Raw genomic sequence first — 10,857 nt, 5'->3', positions numbered from 1 at the left:
ACATGAATGCGTGCCACAGTCAAGGTGCCAATACATTTCTCAGTGACGCGGAACGTGTGCTTGCCGGCGTTCATTTCGTCGCGTCACGCCAGAGTTACCACGCCAGTCGCCAGTGCTGCCATATACTCGCAGGCGCACCCTGCTCTGCGTTGCTTTGACGCATGCGTGTTTCAACGCGTCCGGCATCCCTCCGTCACAAAAAGAGGGAGACGCAGTGCAGTCTGGGTAACGCATCAGCGTGAAATGCCGAAATGCAGCATGTCGCATTTCGCACTGGTTGGCGTCAGGCTGCGCCAACGAACACTCGTCGCACCTGGCGTCAGTAAATAGACTGCTCGCGTTTTGCTAACGTAGCATCGCTGTGCTCAGCGTGCGCGCGTGTCGACGGTACATTAGAGTTTATTGGACTCGTAAATATGGACTCGTGGTCGTTTTGCTAGTTCCACATATACCAAATTTTGTGTTACGTGGCATCAGTGGGTGACAAAATATGGGACTCGTGCAAACATCATAATCCTGACACGCGTGTTAAGTAAGAACATGACAACATACCACGATCATAGGGTGCTCGCAGCTGTTTCGATAGTTAAACATATACTAAATTCGGTATCACGGGACGAGAACAGACGACGAAGGTAAACGACACATCCAAACATGATGATCACAACACAGAAGTCATGTACGGCATTATTTACCTCCACATTGTAACGTTGAGCTGATTTTAAAGTAACATATCAACGTTTCTTATTCGTGCTTCGTATATCATTCACTGTACGCGAGATCTGCCAATTTTTTTCATTTGCCTGTTGAGGCGTATGCCTGCGTTTTGTCTATAGGTTCACCGAAATGCATAAGAAATTTCGTATTTCGTTTTGTTCAAGAGAAGGAGAGGCTTACGATGTTGAGCGAGTTTTCTTGGCACTGTGGTTGCCCAAGTTTCGTAATTCAAGTTTCTTCAGCGCTGTCCAGATTTTTCAACTCCAAACGCACCGAGTTCCTGTAAGAAGCTGACTGAACGCAGCATGGCAGTAGTGTTCGCTCCGTTGCTGTACCACACTGTGCAGAACAATATTTAGTATATGGCTATATACGTCTTTGAAATGTTATGTTCAGAGCGTGTTTGCTATATTCGGGACGTGGGGTAGGTGATGAAGACGGACATGCCGTACTTCTAGCGTTGACTAATGAAAGTGAGTGTTCCAATTACTAGTTGAGCACCGAGAGTTAGCGCGTCAAAGAGAAAGCAACCTTTAATAGGACTGAACGCTGGGTGACTTTGTATTCGATACTGCAAACAGTCAAGAGATGAGCGGAATATTGAGCAAAAGGGAGTTGTTTAATTAACCGTCAAATGGATCACAGTGCATCGCTGGAGGCACACCATTCGTCCTAATTGTGCTAACATTGCAGAGATTGCAAGTGTCACCGTTTACTTCGCGAAAGAAAGGTGTCGTCCCGGTAAAGAGAGAGGACAGCAAGAAAAGTTTCTGAAGCTTTTTGGGGGTGACGCTCTTCTTAGTCTAACCTTGTCCTGCATCAGTCTTAACCGAGACAAGAGACGAGAAAAACTCGCAGCATATCTACAGAGTGAATGACGATTGCGACGAAGTGTCTGTCCGTCCATCCTTCTATGGATCCATCCGTCTGTGCATGCATGCATTCGTCCGATCCGTTCGAGAATACAGACGGCGCGCGGGTAACCTCAACGAGACACGAGCTAAAGAAAAGCCGAGCGCAAGCGTCTTCCAAACGCCCGCCACTCCACTTCGTTCACGCCCTGCCAACAATCCGCTACGTACGGCGACTATCCTGGAGACTGAGAGAGGCACACGTTTTCGCGTATCCAGACACAGCCCGCGCAGTAGCCAATCAAAGAGTAGAGGTACAGCGCCATCTGAAATATCCTGACTAAACTGCAGCTTGTATGTACTTCTATGAGACAGCACCATCTATTAAAGTGTTGTGGAGATACCGCCTGCTTTTCTTTCCCGTCTCTTCTTATCTCGGTTACGCATGACGCATGACAAGGTTAGACTAAGAGGAGCTTGGCCCCTAAAAAAGAAGGCAGCATCTTCTGGACAGTATAACAGAAAATCCTGAGACGCTACTCTCCGATTGGCTGCTGCGTGGGTTGCGCCTGGGTGCGTGAGGGAGAAGTACCTATCTCTGCCTCCTGAATTGTCGCTGTACGTGGCATATCATTGGTGGGGCATGGACAGAGCAGAGCGACGAGCGTGGAATGACGCAGTGTCTCGTGCTCGGTTCCTCGTTGGTGGGGCAAGACGAAGTGGAGTGGAGGACCTCTATAGCTCGTGCTCGTCACCAGACAGACAGACAGACAGACAGCCAGACAGACAGACAGACAGACAGATGAACGTACAAACGGATGAACGCATAGAAGCATGAACGGACGAACGGACACATGGACGGATGGAGGATGGCGGCACATACTGACATACAGATGAGTGGACAGACAGACACTCAGACAGATTGACAGACAGACAGGTTGACAGACAGACTGAGAGACAGACAGGTTGACAGAGAGACTGAGAGATAGATAGACAGACGCTTCACCCCACTTCATCATTCACTCTGTAGATATGCTATGATTTTTATATCCACAGGTATGGCTACATGCGTGTCGTGAGGCCATCGGTCGCAAGGTAGCTTATCTAACCACCAACCTGTATTCTTTTAGGGGCGAAGCTCCTTAGGGCGTGGGCTGTGCGTCCCCTGTAGCCTGTATGTAGCCACCTCTAGTTTAGTTCTTGCAGTGTTCACTAGATGGCGGTACCGTCCCCTGTATGTAGCCACCTCTAGTTTAGTTCTTGAGTGGTCACTAGATGGCGGTACCGTCTCCTGTATGCAGCCACCTCTCGTTTAGTTCTTGTAGTGTTTACTAGATGGTGGTACTTGTAGCTGATGATGAAAAGATGCAAGATGTTATAAACTAGAAAGCGGTACTTGTAGTGGATAAAAGACGCGAGATCTTATAAAATAGGAATGATGTCACATATGGCGCGTGTAATTGGTTGAAGGCAATCGTTCGATTTAGTGCGGTGACGTACGCTAGGGGGAGCGTTGTAATAAAATCCGTTCGCTGTTGGCGCGCGCTCGGAGTCGCCGGATGGAAAAGGCTGCACAGCGGAGAGAGCGCAAGGCGGCAGCAGCGCGCGCTCGCAGACAAAATCCCGATGTGCGAGCGCGCGAGGCAAGGGACATCGCAAGCCATCCATCGTCTAAGAACAAATAAAAGTTGATTTGTGTATATACACACACAGCGTTTCTCACGTCTTTACATGATGATCGACTGGGCGAATTACACGGAAGATTCACAGTTTACCGATGAATCCCTCCGGAGCTTCGCCCATTCATCATCATTCACCCCATGAATATGCCGTAATGTTTTTATGTCCTTTCGTGCTATGTATACTTCTGGTTCCTTAAATAAATTTTCAGTTGCTAATATGCACTAGTGCTGTGTTCTCGTCTCTTTTCTGCAAAGTTTTTGTAGTTATATAGGGGCTTCAGAGATAACAAGCAAGGGCATATAAAGATAGTTATGACAGATTATCACTGTTGAATGATTGTAAAACTTAATTCAGAAATGTAAGAAAAGGGAGTGGTGAGGCCTCCACTCTGAACGTAACCAATATGTCAATGCTGATTAATAAAGCATCCACTATGAACGCATATAATGAAGCATTGGTAATGTTGATCAATGCAGACATATCATGATGCAAACGTTGGAGTGGAGCTATACGCAAACTAATGGGTTTTGAAGGGTCTATATGAAGCAGATCATGAAAGCTTTGATTATAAGGACTAATTTGTCGTTGATAACAATAATGAAGGAAGATGATGAGAAGGTTTAATCACAGCCGTCAGAATTCAACAGCGTGAACGCCATGATGATTACAATAGTAATAATGAAAGCGTTGAGCTGATTATGAAGGCATACAATATGATAAGTGGTGATGATGATAATGATAAACGCATTCAACCAGAGTGGTCACGAAGCAATGCTTTCGTGTACGATAAAGAAGGTTGATAAAATTAGTGTAATTGGTGTTTCCAGCGTGCACGTATCCAGACTCTTGATTTCATGCAGAACTAAAGCTCAAGTCTTCAAATTTTTGTTTTGCCTCCTTTGGTATGTGCCTTTATTGCATATACGCAAAAAATATTTATTTACGCAACGAGATTCACTCTGAGAAAACGGAGGGTCAATTGTCCTTGCGACACGGTGCACTACGTACAGAAGTCGCAGTCTGAGGTGTTTACCGCGGCTGTATTGAGTTCGTGAGGCACAAGAGACTACTGCTGATCTGATGCACGCTTGAACACAGGCATGTGTTACAAGACCGGGAAAAACAAGTCGCTGACGGCATATGCAAACAACTTTAGAGATATATGACACCGCAGAAATGGAATATTTCGTGTGGTGCCGCTGTGGTGTAATGATGGCGGTGCACCTTTGCAGTGCTTCATTCACGAGATTGATCTCATAATTGTGTATAGTTTGCAAGATAATGTCACAGGTGTCTAGGAATGTATTACTTTTCACTTCTAATTACCCATAGTGGTAATTAGTCCCACAAACTGGGTAGGTACACTGTGGCCCCATCAAAATCTAGTTTTTATTCCACGACTATACATGGCCGCTTACAGACAGCCGCCTACAGAGCCGTAACGCATATTCATAGCCCATTTCTAGCCCGGAAAACGCGACTGAAAATTACGGCTAAGTATCGTCATGGCTATTTTAGGCCCCTAAGAATAGAGCTGCTTGCTCTGTGACACGGCTGTGAATCTGCGTTACTAACTGGCTAAAGGAAGCCGTAATTTGATCAAATGTTTTGCCTGCAGGCGTGTATTCGAGCCAGGATTCGACTTCGAGTGTAGTAAGAATCTCATGTGCCTTATACTGTAAACACAATCTAAAGCAACTCGATTTTCAATGGTCCCACTCTGACAAGGAAATTTATATTTACGGCAAGCACCTACAAGTATCACCAACTTGAAATAATGATTGATTGATTATTATATAGGGCTTAACGTCCCAAAACCACCATATGATTATAAGAGACGCCGAAGTGGAGGGCTCCAGAAATTTCGACCAACTGGGGTTCTTTAACATGCACCCAATACTGAGCACACAAGAGCACATTTCCGCCTCCATCGGAAATGCAGCCGCCGCAGGCGGGATTGGAAGTCGCGACATGCGGGTTAGCAGCCGAGTACCTTAGCCACTAGACCACCTTGGCGGGTAAACTCGTAATAATGAAACAACCAAGGTGTAAGTATGGTTACCTTTTCATAGAGCTGAAATGCTTGGAATGTAGTGTTGGCAAGGCTGCAAATAGGAATATGTGACACAAAAGTGTTGGCCTGGAATTGTATTGAGGTATGCAGGAAGATGTTGGCAGTTTGTCTTGTTTAAAAGAATGATCTCATGCGTGGTAATTGACCTTCCTTGAGCTTACATTTACCATTTAATTAGCTTTCTTTACAGCTGACTTGTCACCTATGCTTTGGACGTGAAAATTTTGTGAGTGTGATCACGTCTATTGTTATCACTTGCGTTCAGTTTTGGTGGTCGGACTGTGTTGCGCTTTGCTCCAATTATTTTTTATACGGGCTGGTGAGTGTTTGTGGTTGATGGTATTTGTTGTTGGAAGAGACATTGTTTCTTGGGTTGTGATGTAATGATTCGTTTTTGCTGGTTGAGAAAAAAGTGCGAATTCTCTAAACAAAATTTTGTATGAACGTATCGCTTGTCTTGTGTATATGTTCGCTTATGTGTTCATATTGGGCTCGGCAGCACCCAAGCGATGACCCACACTCACATGCAACGCCTGCTTTTTGTGCAGATATTCTGGGTGGCCCGTCTTCAATCCTTCCCCGGTGGCCTGCAGCACGCTGCACATCAGAGCCCGGCCCCCAAGGCTAAGCTACCGCTGCACACTTTGGACCCATCAGCCGGGATTCACCGTCTGCATTGTGTCATGGATACCCTGCCGCCCACACCACACGAATGCCCTTCAATGTTCCCGCCTGTGCCTCCGTCACTGCTGCCGCCCTTCTCCTCATGGTCACGAGGCACGGAAACAGAACTGACGTGACACCGCTACGATAAAAGCTTCACCAAAGGCCGGGCGCTCTTCAGTGGGCTCGGCAGCACCCCAGCGATGGCCCGCACTCACATGCAACGCCTGCTTTTTGTGCAGGTAAAAAATCCCTGTTCCCTATTTTCCAAGCGTACCAAATACGCGGCATTGCTAGTGCTGCCGAGCCCAAACTATTGCTTAGAGGTTGTTTTTAGCTGTACTCGTGCCCTGAGAGTGCTGTTGCTATTATGTGGTGACATCGAGACAAACCCTGGCCCTGCAACTCGGTCCTCTAATACCGAAACCCCTAACGACGTTATGTCTGTCCTCAACGATATTCAATCCGGACAGGCAGCCATCCCTAATGAAATGAAATACATACGTTCTACGCTCCTGCAACACGAACAAAAATTTGAAGAAATTACTAAAAGACTTTCTAAAATTGAAGACAACTGCTCTGTAATAGCCGCAGTAAAAGAAAAGGTCGACGGCTTACAAACACTGAGCAAAACTGTGGTAATATCGCTAGCCTTGTCGCCAGGATGGACGACTCTGATGACAGACATTGACTATGCAACCTTGTCTTTTACGGTTTTGAAGATGCCAGTGACGAGACTTGGGCACAGTCTGAGAAGCGCGTCATGGATCTATGTCTTGTCAATCTGGAAGTTTCAGTCCAACCTAGAGACATTGAACGCGCTCACCGCATAGGGCGTTTCAACCAAGTAAAAATAGAGCCATCATTGTCCGATTCTGCCATTTCAAGGATCGAGAACTAGTGCTGTCCAACGCCAAAAAACTAAAAGACGCCCATTGCAGCATTAGCGAAGATCTTTCCCCAACACACGCAAGGCCCGTAAGCACCTCATTGAATTTGGTAAAGCATCTCGCAAGGCCTATAAACTTCGGTACAACAAACTAACCATTGATGGCACCACTTACGTTTTCGATCGCTCTTCTGAAAAAGTAATCCCCCTCCACTCATAGCTACGACCTCCCACCTCAGCGAATCCTAAATTAAACCCTGAACTTTTGTCAATTGTACACACTAACATTAGAAGCCTCTTGCCGAAACGCGACTCACTCTTTAATCTTATCTGCACGACAGAATGCAACTTTGTTCTCTTAACCGAAACGTGGCTAAACCCTTCAATAAGCGATTCCGAATTCGCACCATGCTTTCCTGGATTTACTATTTTTCGGTGAGATCGTGATGGTAAGCGTGGTGGTGGCGTCCTGATAGCTGCTCACACTCAATTAAATTGCTCCCCAGTGGTCATCCCTTCCAGCCTTGAATTACTGTTTGTCTGCTGCAGAAATTCATATCGTCCGGTTATCATCGGAGTCTGTTACCGCCCCCCTGACGCAGCTGCTTCATTTATCACTAATTTCCACAGTGCTCATAACTTCCTGAACGTCTCTTATCCTAACATACCGGTTATTTTATTGGGTGACTTTACCTTCCCAGGAATAATCTGGTCTAACCTCGCGCTCAGGATATCTAAACACACTATGGAAAGTGACTTTGTTAACACGTACCTAACACTTGGTTTATCTTAACATGTTTCCTTCCTAACGCGAGCTACAGAGCACTCTTCAAATATTCTTGACCTCAATTTCACGTCACACCTCGACAATCTTGCATTTCTAGTTCGTCTCCCAGAGATTAGTGATCACGCTGTGCTTCACGCTTCGTTTTCTAATCAACTACCAGGCAAAAGCCATTCCAAAAAAACCCTCACACTCTACGATAAGAGTAACTATGCCGCCATTAACAACGAACTATCCCTATTTTGTGAATGGTATTTAAACGACTTCTTCCAACGCCCCCTTGAACCTAACTGGTCTTTGTTCATGTGCAAAATCCATGATTTGTTCAATCGATTTATTCCCACAATTACAATTACGGAACGGGCGTCTTCACATTGGTTCAACATATCTCTTAAGCGTCTTAATAATAATAAAAAGCGATTATATCGCTCAGCTAAACTGTGTAACAGCGCTAGCGCATGGAACAAGTACTGCGGAACGGCAAAGAAATTGAATCACTCGCTGCGAACGCTAAACGTTCTTTTTTTCTCTTCTACATTACCTAATATGCTACAAAATAACCCTAAACAATTTTGAAGAGCCATTAACCCCAACCCCACAAAAACTTTATCCTTACTTGATGAACACGGCGATCCTATTCCAGAACATGTTACCCCTCAAGTACTAAATACTGCCTTCTCTTCCTTATTTACCCCTGTATCTTGCAGCCCGTTTCCAGACTCCCCATTTCTTGATCATCCTGTCATGCCATGCATTACACTCGATTCATACGGTATTGCAAAACTAATAGACGAATTGAAACTAACGTCATCCACAGGAATGAATGGCATCACTTCCAAAAATCTGAAAAACACTAAGCCTATAACAAGCATTATTCTTTCGCACATATTTCAGCAGTCCATTTCATGCGGAGTGGTGCCGGAAGACTGGTAGCTTGGTAAGATCGTTCCTGTCCCGAAAAAAAGTCTTTCATCTTCACCGAGTAATTATCGCCCCATATCCATCAAAAGTGTACGCTCTAAATTATTGGAACACATAATTTATTCCCACATAGTAATTTTTCTACTTTCAGTACATTTCTTTCACCCTAACCAACACGGTTTTCAAAAAGGACTTTCATGTGACACTCAACTAGCCCTGTTCGTTAACGACCTGAGTTCTAGCCTGGATAATAACATACCTGTAGACGCCATTTTCATTGATTTCAAAAAAGGCTTTGACAAAGTTTCTCATAACAGATTATTTTTGAAGCTTTCATGTCTTAACCTTAATTGTCTTGTTTTTAATTGGATACGTGACTTCTTGATTAACCATAAGCAGTTCGTTTGTGCTAATAACCATCGCTCCTCCCTATCCGCTGTAACCTCCAGCGTACCTCAAGGCACGGTCCTTGGTCCTCTACTATTCCCAATTTATAATAACGACCTCCCCAACGACTTAGCGTCTAACATTCGTCTGTTTGCAGAGCACTGTGTCATTTATCGTCCTATTCACAATCCTAACGACCCTGTCATCCTACAGTCTGATCTTTGTTCGATTCAATCATGGTGCGAAAAATGGCTGATGTCTCTTAACATAAAGAAAACCTGTGTCATTTCCTTCCATCGCCGTCACTCCTATTCTTCCAATAAATACTTCCTATTTGATTCTGAAATAACTACAGCTAATTCATGTAAATACCTCGGTATCACTCTAACTTCAGATCTGACCTGGTCATCCCACATTATGAACATCACTAATGACGCCAACCGCGTGCTTGGCTATCTCCGAAGAAACATACGTCTAGCCCCACCTTCTTTTAAACTTTTAACCTAACACTAGTCCGCCCGAAGCTAAAATACGCATGTGCCATCTGGGATCCCCATCAAATAACTCTTATTAAAATGCTTGAAACTATCCAAAATCATGCAGCCAGATTCATTTATTCTGACTATTCCTATCTTAGCAGCGTCACCGAACTAAAATCTCAAGCTAACATGGTTAACTTAGCTTCACGCCGCAAAATTTCAAGACTGTGTTTGTTTCACACATTTTATCATGCATTGCACCTAAACCTTGTTATCGTTCCAGCCCATCGTCTTTTATGCCGTATCAGCCATCCGAAAGCGGTTTATCCACCCCGTGCGCATACAACTGCCCATCACTCTTCATTTTTTGTGCAAACATCAACAGAATGGAACGATCTTCCTGCTGACATCGTGCACCATTCAGCATCACCCATTTCAAAGAAGCCATCGAACAAATCATCTGTTTGTGAACTGTCTGCCCCCTCATGTAATACCCCTTGACTGGGGCCCTTAAGGTATTATAAATAAATAAACAAATAAATAAATAAATAAATACATATTTTAGCACTACCTGATACAATAAGCGGATTGGTAGTCTCCTATGGCTTAGGGCACAAAGAAAGAAGATTCACCTTGAAAAAATGTAAGGTTAATTGTCCTTGCGGTGCAGCGCGCCACGCCGCATTACGTACGAAAGCCGGAGCCCGGATGTTTACCGTGGTTGTATCGACTTTATGAGGCCCAACAGACTACTGCTGATCTATTGCACTCTCGAACACAGACATGTGGCAGAAGACCGGTAGAAAACATGTCGCTTACGGGGGTGCAGTTTAACGTCCTCGAGAATTCTCAATCATTGGCACGGAGAAAGTGGCTTAGGGTAACTGTCTGAATCACTTGGCCTGCCTAGATTCTCCGCACAACATACTCCCATATCTAGGCGGGACCAAAAGCTCCATCAGTTGGCGCTCCTGGAGCACCCTTGTAAACAATTTATACATGGATTCATGCACTCACGACGAATCAGATTTGGGTGCACGTTAAAGAACACCAGGTGGTCGAAATTTCCGGACCCCTCCACTACGGCGTCTGTCATAATCATAGCGTGGTTTTCGGACGTTAAACCCCACAAATCAATGAACTCACGACGAAAGTATTGCTGACGTAGCTTTAGAACACCACCACATTACAACATGAGATTTCGAGCCCGTGTACTCAGATTTGGGTGCACGTTAAAGAACCCCAGGTGGTCGAAATTTCCGGAGCCCTCCACTAGGGCGTCTCTCGTAATCATATGGTGGTTTTGGGACGTTAAACCCCACATATCAATCAATCAATCAATCAATCAACATGAGATTTCGAAGGACCAAAACGTTTTTTTATTTATGAATTTCTCTATTTAGCAACAC

Source organism: Rhipicephalus microplus, chromosome 2 (assembly GCF_043290135.1).
Source record: "Rhipicephalus microplus isolate Deutch F79 chromosome 2, USDA_Rmic, whole genome shotgun sequence".
NCBI lineage: Eukaryota > Metazoa > Arthropoda > Arachnida > Ixodida > Ixodidae > Rhipicephalus > Rhipicephalus microplus.
Note: the sequence above shows the minus strand (reverse complement) of the source record.